Source organism: Cryptomeria japonica, chromosome 2 (genome assembly GCF_030272615.1).
Source record: "Cryptomeria japonica chromosome 2, Sugi_1.0, whole genome shotgun sequence".
Lineage (NCBI taxonomy): Eukaryota > Viridiplantae > Streptophyta > Pinopsida > Cupressales > Cupressaceae > Cryptomeria > Cryptomeria japonica.
Window position 1 is genome coordinate 515781192 of NC_081406.1, and position 22899 is coordinate 515804090.

General features: G+C 38.6%; 1 protein-coding gene across 1 annotated transcript in view; it reads left to right on the forward strand.

The window, feature by feature from the left end:
• LOC131045257 (gamma-glutamyl hydrolase 2) overlaps positions 1-22899 on the forward strand; it is a 96985-nt gene that overhangs the window by 72503 nt on the left and 1583 nt on the right. The window lies entirely within an intron of this gene.

The following is a 22899-nucleotide window of genomic DNA, read 5'->3' on the forward strand; positions in this document are numbered from 1 at the left end:
TGGAAAGCAAGCAAAAACTCTGCCAAATTTACAGCAAGAAGTCTTTGAGCTTATGTATGTGGATTGAAAGTTTTTGAAGAATAATAAAGAAGGATTACTCAAGTTTTGAGTCTTTGAGCTACATGTTTGAGTTTGAATCTTTTATTTCTTCTATGCCAAGTGTTTCTAAAGGAGCCTAGTCCAATCTGATTTGAAGTCTTTGAGCTGCAAGTAGAGAAGATTAATTAAAATAGGAAAATCTCTAGAAGGAGCAGCAAGTCTTTGAGCTTGCGTCTATTCTTGAGGAAAAATTACTGTTTGATAAGAAATAGCAGCAAGTCTTTGAGCTTGCATTAGTTCTTGTCTTTGTGTTAAAAGAATAAATTATTCCAGTCTTTGAGCTGTTGTCTTTTATTCGTTGTAAAATTTAGTATAGCAAAGGGTAGATAGGACTTCCAATAGTCAAGTCTTTGAGCTTGATATTGCTGTCCCGTCCCGAAGGAAGTGACGGAAGTCTTTGCGCTTTCAGGAAACTTCATTTCCTTTCTCTCATTTCACTTGAAAGTAGTTATTGCTGTTCATTTTCAATCGCTATCCTTTTCTGTGAAGAGAAAAGGATAATGTCTTTCTTGAAGAAAGAAGGAAGACTGCTGTCCCATCCTGTTTTTATTTCAGTTTTAGTTAGATAGGGGGAGCCTTCCCTTAATTAGGAGAGTTTTTACTCGTGTGTTGTGGTTGAAACCACAATTTTGTATATTTCCCCCAAGTGTACAAAATTTTCAACCAACACTCTTGAAACTCCGCCCTACTTGGTGATCTCTTGAAAGTCCGCCCTAACCTTGGAGCACAAGTCATTCAAAAGTCCGCCCTGAAGTTAAGTGAAGAAAGTTTGCCCTACTTGGACATGCAACCTGATTTTAAAGTGAAGAAAAGTCCGCCCATGATGCCAAGTCTACAAAGTCCGCCTTGGTAGTGCTTGCAAGCCTCTCAACAGTCCGCCTAAGGTGATGAAGGAAGATGCTTATCTCTCCAAACTCCGCCTAGAAGATGGTTTCAAAGCAACACTTAAACTCCGCCCTTGGTGATACTTCAAAAAGTCCGCCTTGAGGGAAATGTAATAAAGTTAAGACATGAAGTGCACATAAACATAAGGAAAGTTATAAAAATCCGACTTTTCCTTGCAACACAATAAGAAATAAACTTCATGAAGTCCGTCTAAGTCAAAGGTGAAGCCAAAAATACTTGCTAAGTATAGAGGAAAGGAGAATATTCCTTGGTGATGTCATCCAAATCTTCAGGAAATTCGAACTGTGGATGGAATTAGAAAGTTTTGAAAGAAGATATCTCAAGATCAAGTTCGAATTTATGGACTAAGAATCAATTTAGAAACTTGCACTTTGTGAACCAAGAAGAAGATTTTCGAACTTGAAGAGATGACAAGCCAACTAAAGTCTAAAATAGAAACTTTCTTTGTGGATACGATGGACTGAGGATGAATTAGAAACATGAATTGGAAAAGATCTGCGTGTTTCTAATTGCAAATTCAAACTTCATTACAAATACCTTCTTCACTTCTTCATTCCCACACAAAAGTTCGAACTTTCTGAGCAAGTTAAGAGCAAATTTCAGAGTTATCTTGCAGGTTGAAGGAGGTTCAAAGAAGATTTTCACAAGTTGAGCGTATTTTAGGAGGCATTAATCATCATTTCTAGCTTTGTTCTTCATAAAAGCTGACAGAATTTGGAGTATAACCAGTTAATATGAGGCAGATCATTCGAATTTTCTTAGTTTTCCTAAAGATTTTTCTGTCTTCTTGTTTTTTCTTGTCTCCCATCAAAGGTCGCAAATGGTAGTAGAAGTGGGATCATCATAGAGATTGTAGCTGGAGTGTCAAGCCAAATGGAGGATTGAGGACAAGTTCACGGGCAAGGTTCATCCGAGCGTGAAGATAGCTAAAATTTGGTTAAGTATGGGAAATGTTTCACAAAGAAAATTCCAATTTTCTCAATTATGATGAAGGCATGGAGAAATTCTTCTCCAAATTTCAGGGTATCAAGAAGGAGGACACGATCACAGCGAATGTCTGAACAACTTGATCCCATCATTTCATATTTGCAAGGGGTTATCTAGAGCTTTCACCCTCCTCTCACGCAACATAAAATGGCGCTAGAAGGAGGGCTTTGATCATCATCAAGTCTTGAATAGTTGAAGTTACCCATTCTGGATAGTAGATATGATGCAACATGGTATTGCCGCATGAATTCCCATTCGATCTGCCTCTTGAGCAACCTGAACAAGGATTGAATCAATCATATATTGCACATTAGTTACGAACACTTGCTTGGAAATCGAAAGTAAGTTATTCTCAATTCAGACAAGTGAGTCACATTATTACTAAGGAGGAAGAAAAGGGCCAGCGAATAGAGGCTGTGATTAAGGAAAATCTAGAGAGACAAAGGATTTTGGCCATTCACAAGCAAGTTCTTAGGGAAATCCGACAATTTTCTTTCCAATCCACTAACATGGTAAGAGATGGGCCTGCCAATCATTCCTCTTGAACCAGTATTACAGCCAGACTTGGATTTCAGTGATGAGCAAGAAAACATCTTCACAGAATTATACAGCTTAGCTTGGAGTGTAAAAAGAAATTATCTTGACTGGTGTCGAATGTGCTTTATCCTTGAAGAGGAGGAAGCGATTGCTGATCGCATTGAAGCATAGATTCAAGGAAGAGAGTAACATCCATTGCCGCCCCAAGGAGTTGATCCAGCTCCTGTACCTACTCCTGCACTGCCTCAGCAAGATTAGGAGTGACTCATGCTACGGTGGCGCCTCGTCATCTTCCGACCAATCAGATTACTCCAAGTCAACATGCCCAGATTCAATGAACCTAATTTATCCGAAAAGGAAACTAGACACATACTTTAGTGAGAATGGCAACTGTGCCACATGTAATGTTCTCATTCATTCAAACTGATAGAGTTCTGGGAAACCCTAATTAGGGTTTATAACTTTCAATTTGGGCCCTTGATCACTGTTTGATCTCGCCTATTCATTATTTTCTGAAAACTATATAAGGCTACCTCCTCTCATTTGGAGAGTGAGGTTTTTGATGTATTGTTGCGTGAAGGTCATTTTCAAATAATATAATGTATGTGCGCTTTCTCTTAAGGCTTTGTAATCTCTGTTGTTTGAGTGATTAGCATGGTTTCAATTTCCTCAACACATTAGTTAAAATTAATTTAGATTTGCTTTCATGTTGTTAAAATTGAATGAAAGATTTGATAAGTGTTAATTGACGGTGTACCTCCGCTCATACTTTTGGTGAATGGATGATTTCCATTTCACTGTGCAAAGTTAGTCTGAGCTTATTCTCTGTGCATGCCAACATTTCGATCATAAGCACAACCCGTTGAAGATTGCACCCGCTTTGTGTAGTTGTCCTTAGTGTGGCGAAGCAAAGTGTGGTTTCCCGAGAGCACCCAGTTGATACCATCTCCAGAATCATAGGTTTAGATCAGTTTTCTTAACCTCCCCCTTTTTTCCCTTTTTGAAAGTCCAAATCCCGAAAATCCAAAAAAAAAAAAAAAGAGAGAGAGCCTAAAATTGCTAAATCCGTCTAAGTCCAGAAGCTTGAAAAGACATTAATAAACGTAAGTCCCCCTCGAGATTTTCAGCAAACACTACTTGAGTAGCTATCCCACTAACGTCGCTTGTTCGCACATACAGACCTTGGAATCAGCAGTGATTTTTCAGGGGAGGATAGAATACTGTGAATGTTATTCAAATTTATGTTCAAATATGAAGTTGTAAGAATTTAAATATTCTTTTACTATTTTATTGACTGTTCCTTCTCATATTGCAGATTGCTGTAGACATTTATTGATTTCAATGATCGCTGCAGCATTCCTGACGGCATATACATATATGTGGTGCCCAACGATCAAGGCATGCCTTGACTGGACATGTCTCTTGACATGCTTGATCAAGACATGTCTTGATCGGTTCACAAGCACCAATTCATTAAGATGTTTACCGATAACTATCGGTTCAAATCAAATGCTATTTAATATTAACCGATAACAAATCGATATGTTTCGAATGCTATTTTATTATTATAAAAACCGATAACAAATCGGTATGATGCAAGTGTAATACAATAACTATTATAGTTATCATATGATAACATCAATCGGCGCTATCATATGATAACTATGATAGATATCATAAATCCGATCTGTTTAATTATAATCACACCACAACATATGAAATATGGTCATAGCACGATCGATGATATTTGGTAATGATGTCCAAGTGTCAAAATGTGCAATCCGATGCTTGGATTGTGAAATGCATATAAAGATGATTATAACAAGTTTTTTTCACTCAATCATGAAGTCTACCATTAGCTTGTAGTTACATCGATAAGGTAGATGATTGAATGAGAAATAAATGAAGTGTCTCATTCAATCATTTATCTTACCGAAGCTACTTAGTTTCAACACTCCCTCTTAGCTAGGGAAGATAACTGGAGACCTATGTAAACATTGAAATAAGCATCACATTTCTCATAACAGAATTTATTACATGACCTCGTAATAAAAAGGATCATATCACATATGCTCGTGACATGATGTATCACATAATAAGTGACACAGGAATATATCACGTCATCTCGTGATATAGATATCACATAACACGTGATATCAGTATCGCATAACACGCAATACCCTGGATATAAAATACTTGAGAATGTTGAATTCCCTTATATCCAGGTTATGGTATGTGCACTGACATTACGTTACATAATGTCTACCATAACATATCATGGCACATCCATGAGTCAGGATGATATCAAGTCAGCATGATATCAACATTACAAGATCGTCACCTTATAATGTTTAATACAAGTGTTCATTGTCTAAAAGATTGTCACCTTTTAGAAATGTACACAGGGGGTGGAGCCCATAAAGTCATAACACGACAAAAGAAGTTTACACATTAAACATTCCATATATTAGTACAAATTACAACTCAATCATACCAAGACCTTTCCTGAAGTGTTCAACTTTCACTCTGGATAGAGGTTTGGTAAGTATGTCTGTTGTCTGGTCTCCTGTACTGATAGTCTACAATATCTCTCACATAGTGATAAGGAATCTCTATGTGTTTTGATCTATCATGAAATACAGGATTCACAAAGAGTTTTATACAACTCTGATTATCACAATGAATTATAGTAGGTTTTAGTGGCTTACCAAATAATCCCACAAGCAGTTTCCTGAGCCATACTGCTTCTCTTGCAGCCATGGAGGCTGCAATATATTCTGCCTCTGTAGAACTCTGAGCTACTGATGACTGTTTCCTGCTAATCCAAGATATCATGGCTGAACCCAAACTGAAGTAGCACCCTGAGGTGCTTTTCCTGCCAGTCACACTTCCAGCCCAATCCGAATCAGTGAACGCATGAAGATCCAAATCAACTTTCTCATACTTGAGTCCCTAGTTAAGAGTACCTTGAAGGTATCTCATAATATGTTTCACAGCCATAAGATGTATCTCCTTAGATTCACACATGAACTAGCTCAAGGCATTTACTGGATAACAAATATCAGGTCTAGTATTGACTAGGTACATCAACGATCCAATCATTTGTCTGTAGAGAGTAGGATCTACCAATGGGGCGTCTGCTACTGCCTCCTTTAGTTTGTGAAGATTTGTTTCCATAGGAGAAGTCATGGGTTTCCAGTTCATCATACCAAATCTCTTCAATATGTCTAAGGTGTACTTTCCTTGATTAAGTACAATATTGTCAAAGTTTTGCCAAACTTCCAATCCAAGGAAGTAATGTAGAAGGCCTAAATCCTTCATATCAAACTCCTTTTCAAGGTCTTTCTTACATTGGCCAATAAGGTGATCTTCTCATGTAATTAAAAGATCATCAACATACAAGATCAATATCAACATATCACCTTTGACTTCCTTGAAGTATAGATTTGGATCTGCATGATTCTTTGAGAATCTCAATCCCATGAGATGGCTGTCAATTCTTTCATACCAGGCCCTGGGGGCTTGTTTTAGTCCATATAGGACTTTCTTTAATTTGCACACGTGATTCTGCATTGTGGATCTCAAACCCTTCTGGCTGTTCTAAGTAGACTTCCTCCTCAATTTTTGCCATTCAGAAAAGCAGTTTTTACATCCATCTGATGGACTTTCTAGCCTTTGGCTGCTGCAATGGCCAGTACTGCTCTAACTAAGGTGTATCTAGCAACTGGAGCAAATGTCTCATCGTAGTCTATTCCCTCTTTCTGTGAGAACCCCTGGCTACAAATCTGGCTTTATGTTTCTCTATGCTACCATCTGCAGTATGTTTGATTTTGAATAGCCACTTGGATGAAACAATAGATTTTCCTTTTGGCGTGGGAACAATTTCCCAAACATCATTCTTTAAAATGGATTTATATTCCTCAAACATGGCATCTTTCCAAACTTGATGTTTAAGAGCTTCTGATACATTAGCGGGTTCTGATTTGGAGAGATCATTCATTAGGGCTACATAGCTAGAAACTCTTCGAGGCCTCTTACTTTCTCTAAAAGTCCCTGAAGGAGCTGCAAAGTCCCTTGCATCTTCCATTGTTTTGTGAGCCCATAGAGGTTTTTTTCTTAGGGATTTCTTGGGGAGGGATCTGTACTTCATTTTCTTCTGAACACTCCCTCTGAATCTCAGGAGTGGAATCCTCTTCTAGGTCTGAAGATGGAGCATAGATTTCTGACTCAATAGAGTATTTAGCCCTTTTGAAGGTTGTCTTCTTCAAATATTACATCTCTACTAAGTTCAATATTGCTATGTCCAGGCACAAATATTTTGTAGGTTTTAGAGGTTTCACTATATCCAACAAAGATTCCTTTTCTTCGAGAGGGTTCTAGTTTTGTTCTTTTCTCTTTAGGTATATGAAAGTAAACAGGGCATCCAAATACCCTAAAGTGAGTGATATCGGGCTTTATCCTTGTGGAAACTTCTTCAGGAGTTTTATCTTCAATGTGGGAGTGAGGACATCTATTTTGTATGTATACAGCAGTGTTGGAGGCTTCTGCCCAAAGATGAGTTTCTAAGTTTTGATCAAGAAGCATGGCTTTGGCTGCTTTTACAATGGTTCTATTTTCCTCTCAACAACCCCATTTTGTTGGGGGTTGTAAGGAACAGTGAACTCCCTCTTAATCCTAGCTTCTTTACAAAATTCCCTAAAAATGTCTGAGGTATATTCCCTCCCATTATTAGTCCTTAGGATTTTTATTTTCTTTCCGGAAGAGTTTTCAGAGAGAGATTTGAATTCCTTAAATCTCTTGAGGATCTCTTTAGATTCTTTATGTTTAAGAAAGTAGATCCAGGTCTTCCTCGTACAAATAGCCTTTTCTATGCCCTAAGGTTATAGCCTTCTTGATGGAAGAGTTTTGTGGCCATACTAGAACTTTACCATTCATGAAGGTTATGCTGTACCCATCATCTTCAAGTGCAGATACGGAGATTAAGTTCCTCTTGATGCCAGGAACGAATAGGACTCCAGTGAGTTGGAGGGACATGATTGTCTTCAACTTAATGGTGCAAGTACCGACGCCTTTCACTGCATGTGCAGAGTCATCACCAATGGTTACTTCTTCATCAATTTCTTCTAACATGGAATCCAATAATTTTCTATACCCAGTGATGTGTCTTGAAGACCCATTGCCAATGATCCAGGTGTTAGATTTATTGGATACTTGGCTAGAGAGGGCAGAGTAAAATACATGCTTCTCGGAGTCATGTTCTTTCCTTTTCACTTTTGCAAATGTAGCTTGTTGTTTGATTCTATCCGGACATTTTTCTGCATAGCGTCCATATTGATCACACCTAAAGCACTGAATGTGGGAGTTGTCTTTCTTAGATGACCCTTTCTCATGTTGGTTCTTTCTCTTCTTGAAATGTTTCTTCTTGCTTTTCTTGTTGGAGTTGGTGTTTTGAACATGGAGATCTTCATCTATGTTCTTTTGCTTGATCCCCTTCTCATATAACCTTGACTCCTTTTGAAGACAATCTGCTCTTAGCCTTTCAAATTTCAGATATTTAGCCCGTGCACTAATGACTTGGACGAATGTTTCCGATGTACTAGGCAACTCATCTAGAGCAATGAGCGTTAGCTCTTTGCTTTGGATCTCATATCCAAGCGTTGCCAGTTCATCCCTTAGGGGTGATATCCGCATAAAGTATGCGTTGTTGACTCTCCTTTGTTCATACTTATATGATTAATTTCCCTTTTTAGAGCCAAGGTTCTACTTGCATTGTTTATCTCGAATGCACTTTCGAGTGCTTTGAACATATGGTAGGCAGTCTCATGCTTTGTTATTATTGGCATAATGTGATTTCTCACTCCATCGACTATGATCTTCATGGCTTTTTCATTTCCCTCAATCGATGTCGATTTGTCAGGTTCATTCTCTGGTTCTTTAGATTCAACTCTTACAAATGATTCAACTTTATTCTCTTTTAGAATCATCTTAATTCTGAATTTCCATGCTGAGAAATTATCACCTCCTTCAAGTCTATCCTCAAATCTGATAGCATTAGCCATGGGAAATGTGATGTTTATATTCTCGATTTGAACTTCTCAAATTTGAATGCCTTAGGTTCGATCAACTTGGCTCTGATACCATGTGAATGTTATTCAAATTTATGTTCAAATCTGAAGTTGTAAGAATTTAGATATTCTTTTACTGTTTTATTGACTGTTCCTTCTTATATTGCAGACTGCTGTAGATGGCATTTATTGATTTCAATGATCGCTGCAGCATTCCTCATGGCATATACATATATGTGGTGCCCAACAATCAAGGCATGCCTTGACCGTGCATGTCTCTTGGCATGCCCAATCAAGACATGTCTTGATCGGTTCACAAGCACCGGTTGATTAAGATGTTTACCGATAACTATCGGTTCAAATCAAATGCTATTTAATATTAACCGATAACAAATCGGTATGTTTCGAATGCTATTTTATTATTATAACAATTGATAACAAATCGGTTTGATGCAAGTGTAATACGATAACTATTATAGTTATCATATGATAACTATGATAGATATCATAAATCCGATCTGTTTAATTATAATCACACCACAGCATATGAAATATGGACATAGCATGATCGATGATATTTGGTAATGATGTCCAAGTGTCGAAATGTGCAATCCGATGCTTGGACTGTGAAATGCGTATAAAGATGATTATAACAAGTTTATTCACTCAATCATGAAGTCTACCATTAGCTTGTAGTTACATCGATAAGGTAGATGATTGAATGAGAGATAAATGAAGCTCTCATTCAATCATTTATCTTACCGAAGCTACTTAGTTTCAACAAATACCTTTGGGTATCTTATTCTAATGGTTGGTAGATGATAAAACAAACACCAATAGGAGGGAAGGAACATACTCAACTTTGTAACAGCATCAATCATATTCATAAGAAATGTCGCAGGTATCTCTTTGATTCAAGTAAGAGAGATCATGCTAACTATACATTATAAAATGGAGAACTTATGATGTTGGGAACTAGTTCATTGAATCTCATTGTTTGTATGGTATTCGTACCCTAGTACAATTGTTTAAGAGAGGGTTAACTACTATAAGTTTGACAGTTTAAAATTTGTAAGAAAGCATGACATCATGACAGATTAGTATGTTCAAGTGTGCTCTATACAAATTTTGAATATGGTTTTGGTGATGTTTCATCATTTGTGATAAGTATTGTGTGGAGTCAAAGAGTTTTTAACAGTGTTCCACGGGCGTTCGGGACAGGGGGACGCGTCTCGGGGACGGGGGGACCAAGGGCCTAAATTTGGGGACGGCGGCGGGGGGGTGGCGGGGTGGTGGTGCTCATATATATACATATAGTACTTGAAAAACTAGTTTTGAAAAGATGTATAACATTATAACAGTATAAGAATTAGATTTCAAATGAAACTATAGGAAATACCAAGATTACTTAGATTAGTGATACGTAACTAATTGCTAATTGCTAAAACTAAAAGTAAATAAAATTTGACAAATGAAATTGTCAAATTGGAGATTTCTCATTTCTATCATATGAATATCGAAAAAGGAAAACGAAAAATATGAATATCTGATGCCATTGCAAAGTCTATAATAATAAAGATGATTACATGATTCATCATTACAATGAGTAGCCAAATACAAATACGTGTAGCAATAGCATTACAAAAGAGACGAGTCAAATACAAAATGACAAAACTGAAAAGTGAAAACTCAAACTGTAGCTAATGGAGGCCTCTAATCATCTGCAAACTCCTCCTCACTGGAACTGCTGGACTCCTGAGGATCAAGGTCCCTCAAGCTCACACCAACTAGCCCTGCATCTGAAGTGGTAGGATCATCCTCATCAATCTGTGAAGGCTCCTCTGGCTCTACATCCCATCGTGCCGCTGGACTCTCCTTGTACATAAGTGTCTTGCGGTCAATGAGACGCAAAGCACTGTGTACAGCCACAAGCTTCTCTGCTCTCTTAGAGGTAAGTCTGTTCCTCTTAAGAGAGTGGATGAAGCTATATGTAGACCAGTTCCTCTCAGCAGCTGAAGAACTGGAAACCTGGGATAGCAGACGGATGGCTAGAGTGGTGGTCAAAGATTTCGGGCCATGACATTTCCACCACAAAAGTGGGTCCTCCTGTGCCATAATGTCTATATCCATCTTTGCTGCATCTGAATAACCTCTAAGAGTGGCAAATCTTCCCCACTCAGTGCGCATTGTGCCGGCATCTCTGGAATCAAACATCTTCTCTATGCACCTAAAGAAACCTGCCTTCACCTCATCATCCTCAATCGGTGTCGTTCTACCCGGTCTAGCCTTGTACCACTTAGGATTCAAGGCAAAGGCAGCCATATGCAAAGGAGTGTTCAACTTGTCCCATCTACTCTGAATGATAGGCCGGATTTGCTCATTGTAGAATGCTAGAGAGGGGTCCTTCACTCGCACAGCAGCCCTCATCTGGCCAAGCATAGAGTCAATGCACTCATACACCTCTCCAAGGTTAGGTGCATCCCCATCCCCATATCTGATCACCTGGAATACTGGAGAAATGATGGAGACAATGTATTTCGTATCAGTCCAAAACACATCACTCTTCACTATCTCCTTCACCCTTCTCCCCTGCTCTGTCTTGGCCTCAGCCCACCTATTCCACTCATTAGTCATAACCATGAGTTGCAATGCCTCTTGCAACTCAATCATTCTCTCCAAGAGAATGAAATAGGATGCATATCTAGTCTCAACTGGTTTCAAGAACTCCTTCTTCGCGAAGGTCCTGAAGAGTGCATGTGAAATGTGGTGGTTGCAGATAAACATCTGCACATCTCTCGCATCGGTGACCACTCCTCTAATCCAGTCAATCTTCCCCATGTCCTTGAGTGCATTGTTCATGGCATGCACACAACATGGGGTCCACCAAATGTGTCTATAGGCTGCCTCAACGAGTCTCCCTGCTGCTCTACACACATAGGCTGCATCTGTCACTACTTGGACCACATTTTGTGGCCCAACCTCCTCAATAGCCTCCCTGAGGACCTGAAACTGGAAATCAGCATCTTTACGATGCCCTGTACAATCAACTGCTCTAAGGAAGTATGGGCCCTCTGCACATGTGACCATGACGTTGATGAGTGGACGATGGCTAATGTTCGTCCACCCATCCATAACTATGCTGCACCCCGATGCCACCCAACATGCCTTCATCTTCTCCATCAAAATATTGATCTTGGAATAGCTTTTATCCAAGATCGAGGTCCTCATTTTCGTCTCCCCTGGTGGCACATAAGATGGTCCTCCCTTGGCCACCATATCTATCATCTTCCTATAATAAGGAGACCGTGAAACATGAAATGGAATGCCATTGGCAAAGAAGAAATTGCCAATGGATTCATCTATCTCATCTCTCAGCTGTACATTAAACATATCAGCAATGGGGTTGCTCTGTGGTGTATGCAACTTACGTTTCCCAGCCCTGGCAGCAGTAGAAGTGGAAGTAGATGGAGATCCAAACATCATTCCTCCCGCCTGCAAAGCATGATAAGTATGTGGCACTGGCACATTCTGGCTGTCGTGAAGTGATGCCCTAGCAGACAAAGTAGTAGGCATTGAAATATTTGTGTCATCTGGAACCCCCCAAAGCCTGTTAAACTCAATTCTGTAATGTATATTTTTGGGTTCCTCCAAAAACTTACAATGTTTCACGCCTTTTCCTCTCCAAAATAGAAAGTGTGCATTCACCCTGCTAATGCTACCAAACCATTCTCTGTCACAAATATTGCACTTCCAGTTCCTTGTTCCCCCACTTGAATGTGATGCAGTGCCTTGTACTGATATTTGTGAAGCAAACTGTTTTAGAGGAGACTTAGGATCAAAATGACCCCTAGCATATGGTGCCAACAACTCTGAAGGGCAACCTGTACTAGCTGCTGCACTTGCCATAGAACTAGATTGGGCTCCAGGATCAGCCCCATGGTCACCCCCCTCATTTTCAGGGTCAAATTCTGAATCATTCTCACTATGAGAATGGATTTCCATGTTATCTTCACTAGTGCCTTGGGAGCTCATTGTGAAATTTTCAAATTGACACTGCATTTCACAAAATAAAAATAAAAATAAAAATAAAATCAGCCTTGTTTAACAATATATTTTTAAATTTTTTTCCTATTCATCTCAAAATGAGATTTGATGTTGAATCTTGAGGGCAAAATGATGAATCATTTTGCCCTCAAGATTCAATATCAAATCTCATTTTGAGTCTTAAGATGAATAGGGAAAAAAAATTAAAAAAACCAAAAATGACATAGAACAATGAAAATCAGAAAGTAAAACAAAAAAAAAACAAGAAGAAGTTGAAAAACCCTACCTTGTGCTTGAAAAATCTCTCCAAAATGTAGAAGAATCTTCTTCTTCCTCTTCTTCTTGCTTCTTCTAGCTCCTATCACGCTTGTAGTCACTTTTCTCACCCCTTCAATCAATCTTCTTCAAGTTGTTCCTCCTCTTCAAGCTGCTGGAAAAAAAATCAGTTTTGCATAATGAGAGTGAAATCCAAACTAAACATGTTTTTGTGTTGTTTTGGGGGGTAGGGTGGGGCCCACGTCCAATTAGGGTTACCCCTTAACCCCCCCCAAAAAGCACGTGTCATAAAAACTTTAAAAAAAAATGAAAAATGCGCTTTTAATCCCGTGGGAACGCGGGAGACGCCTGGGCGTCCCCCCGTCCCTCGAGAGACGCCTGGACGTCTCTTGAGGGACACGGAGACGCCCAGGCGTCTCCCACGGAGACGCCCAGACGTCCCCCAGGAGACGCTCAGACGTCTCTGCGTCGGGGACGTCTCCCCGTCCCGGCGGAGTTTGGGTGGCGGTGGCGGGACGGCGGGGGACGTCGCGTCCCCGTCCCCGCGTCCCCGAGACGTCTCTGACGGGGGGACGCGCCCAAAAATGGGGGGGACGCGTCCCCGTGGTTCACTGGTTTTTAAGTACAACTTATGACTGCAGCAGTGATTTTGATGAAAACCTAAATGATGGTTTACTTCATCATTACATACTGATCATGATAGGTATACAGATATGTCTAGGTTTCTTGCTTTATAAGTTATTGGATGATTATGTCTAAGTCAATAGTTAAGTGATCTTATGACAATTGGTGAGATAAAGTTCTCAAAATGTGTAGGGGCTGCATCATTTATGAAAGAAGTTTGATCTAATGGATCTAAAAGATGCTGTGTAAACTTAACTTGATGTCAATTACTATCTATATAAGGAATGTTTAATATATATTGAATTTCATGTTTATATCTAGGACATGACTGAATTACCTTCTGACTTGGAGACTGAGATGTCTTGCCTGAAGAAGAGGTCCAAACTGCATTAGGAACCTCATGCTACAAGAGTTTGGATATGTCGACTAACTTCTCTATATGCATGATGCTTTATTTGACAACAAACTCTATAAGCTTACGAAGCTATGTATTTGAACTTTGGGTAGTGATTTCAAAAGAGGACTACTAAGTCTTGTGCTGTAAACTTGTCATGGGTGTGCCCTAGAGGAGGGTGCTGTTATTATAGACGGCACCTCACATGATTTTATGGCTATTGCCCCATGACTTAGCACTTTTTTGTCTATCATGGATATATTGTGAATGGTTATTATTCTCAACGTCTAGTTACTTTACTTTCTTACACCCTTACTTTATGGTGTTTGAGCATTTATATTTTTATATATTCTTCCTTCCTATCCTTTGGCATACACCTTATAGATCTTCATGGCATTGTTAGGTTCACAACCCCTATGTTGTCTTACCAATTTTATTCAGGGGACTATGAGATATCATGTTTGCAGAAATAAGGATCTTGATAATTTAAAACATGTACTCTATTTTTAATTTGAATGTAAGAATAAGTACCCATAAGAACACTCATGGAACAAACTTTGTTAAAAACACATTAAACATGATGCAAAGTCTGTTCAAGACATGAGGTACCTGGTATACATTAGGAAGGCACGTACATCCATGAAGTAATCATGATGAAAACACGACATACATGGGGGCTAACACGCAGGATATGAATGTAACATGCTAAAACTTAAAACAATTAAAAACAGAAGCAAATTTACTTTCTAGTTCATAGGATTTATTTATTTTAATCAAAGAAACTAGCTGCTTTAGCTGAAAACGAAATTAACTATCTAACTGCACTTCAGCATAAACCAAAACTAAATTTTTTTTCTTGACAGTACATGCAAGAAAGTAAATCTTTCATAATTAAAATAAAGATACATATAAACAAGATACATGCATTTATACGTAAAGAAAGAGAAAGGATCAAAGATTTTACTGAACAATGTACTACTCATTTGGTTTAACTCTTCAAGTCTCGGCATTGTTGTGGAGAGGGAGAGCATCATCAAGGGCTTTACCTCCAACCATAGACTTAGTGGTCCCCCACACACCTTCCTTTTGTAAGTGGCCCTACCCTTCACGAGGGTGTAGACCAAAGTCTAGGACTAGTAGCCATTTGAGCCTGGTGTTTAGAACCTACACAACTCTAGTTGGTCACACACTATAGGTACCTCCTAACGAGCATGACCATCTGACTAGGAAGTGTATTTGATTCATGTACACTGATGGTAGCATGTAAAGCATTATGAACTGGATTTATCATTGATATAAGTCTAATGATAATCTATATAAATACTACACTGAAGAGAATGGAACATGCCTGGTTTTTGGCTGAGGACAAGAGCTTCAGTATGTGCTCCATGCACATCCCCTTCTTCCCAATTACTTTTGTTGTAACTGTGAGCTAATAATCTACAGTGATGACTCTATGTAAAATTTGCAGTACTGAAAAATGTCTATGTTCCTTGTGTAGAGAGCATAACCTCTTACACTTTTGAACATCCATAAATAACCCTGGACCCCCAAAGTAACTTATGGTCTTGGTTGTTACTCATGGAGTTGGTGAAGTGGACGTTATACCCTCCACTCAAGCTTGCTTAAAATGCAACAATAATGGTATCTCGGCTATAACGACCGTAGTATGCTTAATCCCAATACTTGCTCAATATATATATATATATATATATATATATATATATATATATATATATATATATATATATATATATATATATATTCATGCAATTATATAATTAAAAGTTGAAATTATATGATATCTTGTTTTAGTTCAATTATCACAAGATAAGATAATGGTTCCAATTCTTATATTTTAAATCATTAAAGACAATAAAAGGAATAGACTAAGAACTGACTAACCGACTGATAAGGTCATGACTTAACTACCTTGACATAAGGAAACACAAACTCTAACCCAAGGCCAACTTATCTCTAGGTTCATGGCTCAATGACAAATTTGTCATCTTCCAAGGTCTGCATTCCTCTCCTTGATGATATGCTCCCTCGCTTCTGAGGGTGTTAGTTATCCTGCATCCACTTAGACACGAAAAAGGTAGTTAGGCTGACTCTTAGCCTTCCAAGATTCCTTAAATTAAATAAAACATTATTATCAACATCAATACATATATACATGCCAATAATTCCATCTCTCTGATGTTCATATCAACGCAAAATATCATAAACAAAATAAAATTATTCATGTAAAGAGAGATGTAACAATGAAGCATATATATACTACGCAAAGCATACTTGAAAAAGGTACACATAAAACACACGTGGAGTAAACATGCCGAAACACATTCAGTATGAAGTATACTCATGAATACACATAAGGAATGAATCGTACACATGAATACACATAAGGCCTAAAGCATGAAGTATACACATGATTATATGTAAGGCATGAATTATACACATTAATACACGTAATGCACAAAGTGTAAATATATGTAAAGCATGAATCGTATACACATGAATACATTCAAGGCATGAAGCATACACGTGAGTACACGTAGCGCATAAAGCATGAACTTGAAGTATACACATGGATACACTTAGGGCATGAAGCATAAACATGAATACACGTAGTGCATAAAGCATGAAGTATACACATGAATACACTTCGGGCATGAAGCATAGATGTGAATACACGTAGTGCAGAAAGCATGAAGTATACACATGAATACACTTAGGGTATTGTTGTGACGTTTTCACACATCGCCCCTTTGCAAATGGGGACCCCCACTTTTTTTTTTGCTTTCTAGGGTAGTAGTTTGGGTCTTTCACTATTAGACTTTGCATTGAAGGGGTACATTCTCTTAAGTAGCTAGAGGGTTCATCAAGTCAAGTTTGTCTCCTTAGGTTTTATGAAGACAACCAATTATCAAGGCTTTTGGAATGGATGACTCGTCTACTGCTTATAGGGCTATGATTGGAATGAATGACTAAGATAGGTCAAGTTGAGCATGAAAGTTGGAAGGAGGAGCCCTTTATATCAATCCTAGTCAACATTGCAGTGTTTCCTTCATCATCCAGATGATTTGAGCGTACTTCAATGAGAGGTGAGATCCAGGAGCAACATTTGACTAAGTATGCTAAAATTTCCTTTGCTCCAGTTTAGGAGCGAATTTTGCTTCCATTGCTCCGCTTTAGGAGCGAATTTTGCTTCCATTGCTCCACTTTAGGAGCAAAATCTCTCTCTAGGCCCCCCAAATCATCTAAAATTTCTTCTAATGATCATGAAATTTTTTAATTTGGGCAAGGAATACAATGCAGGATCAATGACCTTGAATTGGGATAGTTGAGGAAGCAACTTTTTTGCTCCATAGTTGGAGTGAAATCCTCTTCCATTGCCCCTACCTTGGAGCGATGGAGACTTTTGAGCAAATTTGAGGGAGATGAGTAAGTTTTGAAGCCTCTAGCATCATTTTGATTATAGAAGAAGTGAAGAGCATCATCATTTTGGTTAAGGAATGGAAGGGAGATGACAAATTAGGGTTACTTCCATTGCTCCTCTCTAGGAACAAAAAACACTTCCATTGCTCTCCTTTGAGAGTGAATTTACCTTCCAATGCCTTTAGTTGAGGGCTAAATCACATTCAAAGCAAGCATTGAGGTCTTTTGAGGCTTGAAAGCTAAATCTAAGGTGTGAGCTAATAAGACCAAGCTAGAAGGCGAGTTTGAAGATCATTTCCATTTCTCAAGGTTCAAGGCAAAAATCATTTCCATTGCTCCTCCTTTGGACTGAAATCGTCTTCCTTTGCCCCCAGTTGAGAGCGAATTTGATTCTAGACCTCACATTGAGCATGGTTTGATGCATTTGAGTTGAGAAAATGGGTTAAGTGTCAACTTGGAGATTACTTCCTTTGCTCCTCTTTTGGAGCGATTTTCACTTTCATTGCTCCCCTTTGGAGTGAACTTTGCTTCCTTTGCTCTTGGTTGAGAGCGAATTTGCCTCTAGATCTCACATTGAGCGTAATTTGACACACTTGAGTTGATAGAATGAAGGAACGTCAATGAGAAAATGTTAAGCTTCAAATTGGAGGCCATTTCCATTGCCCCTTAGTGGTAGCGAATTTCACTTCCATTGGCCTTAGATAGGAGCAAAATTCTTTCTAGGGCTTTCCTTAAGGCTAATTTGACACATCTACACACTAGGAAGACAAAATCACAAGGTCTAAGTTCATGCAAAGGCAAGGAATTGATAAAACCTAGCTAAGAGGTGAGTTTGAGGCCTACTTCCTTTGCACATTGATTGGAGCGAAATTCACTTCCATTGCTCCTTAGTGGGAGCGAAAAACACTTCCATTGCTCCTTCACAAGAGCCAAAAACACTTCCATTGCTCTCCTTTGAGAGCGAATTTCCCTTCCATTGCCTTTGGTTGAGAGCGAAATCACATTCAAGGCAAGTATTGAGGTCTTTTGATGTATGAAAGCTAAACCTTAGGGTGCAAGTTAGTAAGACTAAGCTAAAGGATGCATTTTGAAGTCACTTCCATTGCTCAAGATTGAGGGCAAAAATCATTTCCATTGCTCCCTATTTGGAGCGAAATCCACTTCCTTTGCCCTTGGTTAAGAGCGAATTTGCTTCTAGACCTCACATTGAGCATAATTTGGTACACTTGAGTTGATAGAATGAATGTAAATGAGCGAAAGTGAGTTAAGTGGCAAAATCGAGACTACTTCCTTTGCTCCTCTATTTTGGAGTGATTTCCACTTCCATTGCTCCCCTTTGGGAGGGAAATTTGCTTCCCTTGCTCTTGGTTGAGAAAAAAAATGATTCTAGAGCCTTCTTTGGGGTCAATTTGTCACGTTTTCACGTGTGGATGGCTAAAGACTTAAGGTTTGAGTCAGTGGAATGAAGGAAAGTGAATGAGATTGAGCTAAGTATCCAAATTGCAATGATTTCCTTTGCTCCCTGATTGGAGCGAAATTCACTTCCATTGCTCCTCATTAGGAGCAAAAATGTCTTCCTTTGCTTGAGATTGGGAGCGAAATTGATCTCAAAGCCTTCTTCAAGGTTGGATTGACTCCTTCAAGTGCATAAATAGCAAAGTACTCAAACATAAGTGATGAAAGACAAGTTTGAAATCATTTCCATTGCCCTCCCCTTTGGAGCGCAATGTTCTTCCATTGCTCCTCATTGGGAGCAAATTTCACTTCTACTGCATCTATCATGGAGCAAAATCATCTCCAAGACGTTTGGTGGAAATTTTTTGACAAAGCTTGCATATGAAGAGATGAATTGATGAATAGAGAGCAAAAATCTGACTAAGCACCAAAAAATCTCCTTTGCTCCTCTCTAGGAGTGAATTCTTGTTCCATTTCCTCCCTTTGAGAGTGAAAAGCTCTTCCTTTGCCCTTAGATAGGAGCGAAGTTGATTCCAAGACTCTTCTTGAGGTTATTTTGACACAGTTTCATGCATGAAGGTTAGAAAACTTAAGTTTTGAATTGATGGAATGAAGAGAGGTTGAAATTTTGCGCTGTATCAAAAAATTTCCATTGCTCCTTGTTAGGAGCGAATTCTACTTCCATTGCCCTTCTTTGAGAGCGAAAATCATCCCAAGGCAATTTTGATGACAATTTTGAACATTTCATGTGGCAAAGATGACGATCTTGAGGTATAAGAAGGCAAGATTGGTGAATTTTAGCTGAAACAAGTGAGTTTCTTACCATTTCCCTTGCTTATGATTTGAAGTGAAAATTACTTCCTTTGCCACTTTGGAGGGGCGAATTTCCCTTTTGCTCATTGAAAGAGATGCATATGCCAAATTTTGCTAAGTGTTGGAAAACTTCCATTGCTCCCTGATTGGAGGCAAATCTACTTCCTTTGCTCCCTAAGAGGAGCGAAATCACTTGCCTTTGGCCCCTCATGACAGCGAATTCACTTCTAAGGCACTCATTGAGGGTAATTTAATGGTTTTTGCACATAGAGACTAAAAAACTTAAGGAATGAATGAGGTACAAGAGATCAATTGATGAAGAGGTGATGAAATGTTGCTAAACTTGCTTTGCTCCTTATCAGGAGTGAACTTGGTCCCCATTGCTCCAACTTCCATTGCCTACCCTTAGGAGCGACCTCCTCTTATCAAACCTGCAACACATAGAAAATCGGATTAAGAGGTGGTATAAAGATTTTATATCATGTATGCTTGATACCATCTTTGTTTATTTTGCAGAAATAACTAATGCAAAGGATGGAGATGTGGATTGAAAGCAACATCTAGAACACAACGCAAGACAAGCATGACATTCAAGAGGAAGGATTTCATTGGCAAGCACAATGATACCGGGAAGGTGACCGTGCAAGGAGGACTTCAAGATATTCAAAAGATTTCATAAAAAGGAGAAGTCATACAATCACTTCAAAGCGGTTATGACATCAAGGGTTCATTCCAAGGCCGTCACAAGATCCAAAACTAAGAGGAAGTCAACATCTATAGCTTGCACCTTCATGATTGAGACATTCAAGAGGATAGTTTCAGAAGAGTTAATCAAAGTTAGAAGATCATCATCATCATCACTGCTGAAGCTAGATAATGTTGAGTATCAAGAAATATTATTTACTCATTCATGATGATGAATCCAGTCCACAAAGAGCAAGTTGAGGTGGCATCCCAGTCACCACTCCACCAATTAGAGAAGTTCCACTTGAGTATGTCTTGATTCACTGAACCAAGCTCACCCGTGGGAGCACAAACTTTAATGTACCTATCCCCACTGTCTATTGGTCAAATATTTTAAAGATGACATGTGTCCAAGCCTTGTAATTATTTCATTGTCCAGAATAAAGTTTGTTGTAACAAACCCTAATTAGGGCTTCATTGTAAAATCTTGGCCATTGATTGGGTTTGATCTTGGCCATTCATTGTAATGAGCTCTCTATATAAAGCTCAAGCTCTTCATTTGTAAAGGTTAATAGTTAGTAGCTCAAGAATAGTTTAGTAGAAGTTAGAAGTTAGAATAGATTAGGAGAAGAAGAAATTGTTGCTAAGGCTTGTAAATAGAAGTACTCTTTTCATTGAAGATATGGTGAAAAGCATTATTTCAACAAGCTACATGGTTTCTACTTCTCATTTGCTTTCATGTTGATCAGATTGAATGCAGGAATTCGTTGAAGGTATTCGTGTGGAATCCATCTAGTCCATACTGCTAGCCTCTTGCTGATTGTAAGTGTGCCTTGTGTGGTCAACTGGAATGATATGAGCTTAACTTCAAGTTGTTATATATCCATTGCCTATGCATTAACTTGAATGGTATTCAATGTTTGATGATAATGATTTGAATATCTTTGAATTGCACCTTAGAAGATTGCACTGAGCTTGTGTCAAATTGTTCAGTTTGATGGTGATACCTAACCCAATAGGATTCCATCGAATCATTCACTCTTCTCTTGCATTCTTAGGATTAGAATAAACTCCCTAAACCCCATGCCTTTTGCTCTTTCTTTATTCTCCAAGCAAGTAGTTAGAATCTAAGTTCCAGCAATTCAAGCATTCAATCAATGTAAGTCCCCTTGTGATTCCAGCATAATCACATCAAACCAATGAGCTTATCCACACGTCGTTACCTGACATTTAAGAACCTTGGAGTTGTCTCAAGTGATCCTTATGCGAATCTTCAGCATTTGAGAGACTTTGAACAAGAAAGGATAAGATACTTTTCGGTATTTTATTTTGTGTTCGCATGTGCCTGAAAAACACATCAACATGTATGAAGCATACACGTGAATACATGTAGCACATAAAGCATGAAGTATGCACATGAATACAGTTAGAGCATGAAGCATACAAGCATACACGTGAATACACAGTGCATAAAGCATGAAGTATACACATGAATACACTTAGAGCATGAAGCATACACATGAGTACATGTAGCACATAAAGCATGGAGTATACACATGAATACACTAAGGCATGAAGCATACACGTGAATACACATAAGACATGAAGTATAAATACACATAGGGCACAAAGCCATATAATCACTTGCCAGGCATGAAGCATATATTTGAAAGGCACACACATAAAGTGCAATGTTTTCCTATTTAATTCACTTAAGAAAGGCTTGAATAGTTAACCCTAATTTTATGGGGGTTAAGCAAGTTTGTCTGGCAAGCTGGCAGGATTAAGGCTCTGATACCAATTCTAATGTCCCCTTCCAAATTTACCCTATAATTTGCCCTAAAATCACAATTTCAGCAAGTTAGGGCTAGGATTATATCTTTACCAAGTAAAATATCTCCTTTAAACAAAATTACTTCAGGATTTAGATCCTGCAACCATAACCAAGGATACATATACATATATACATACTTCCAATCATTAGGGTTAGACGGTAACATGTAATAATTTAATTAATATATAGACAATATACAATATCGGTATCATTCCCTACTATTCAAACACATTAGGGTTTGGGGGAAGAAGCATGATAGGTCCGCCCGAAGCCATCCCACACTAAGCCCAACACTCACCCTCTTGGCCCCAATGGCAGGCAACATGGACATCCAATCGGGGTGCCCTACCTAGTGGTGTGGTTGTACCTACTTTCCCTATCCATGCCTCATCCCCTAAGGTCAATAATGCATCATTGTAGAATCAGAGGGGAGATCGTAATAGGGACTTCTTAATTGTCCTATCTATGGCCTCAGTGGTAGGCAATGTGGACATTCACTCAAGGTGGCCTACTTAGATGGAAATCTTATGCCTACCCCTCTTCCTTACACCTCCTCCCTTTCCTACAAGATGGGGGTTTACAAACAGACTAACAGTCATATGCATCCAATCTTACATATATATAGATAAGAGATAAATGCTGACAAATAATGTATAGGCAAAATATATATCACAAGGGCAATTATTAAGATTATCAGATGTGGTTATAACAGATCTGAGATGATTGGAAGTCTGTTGATT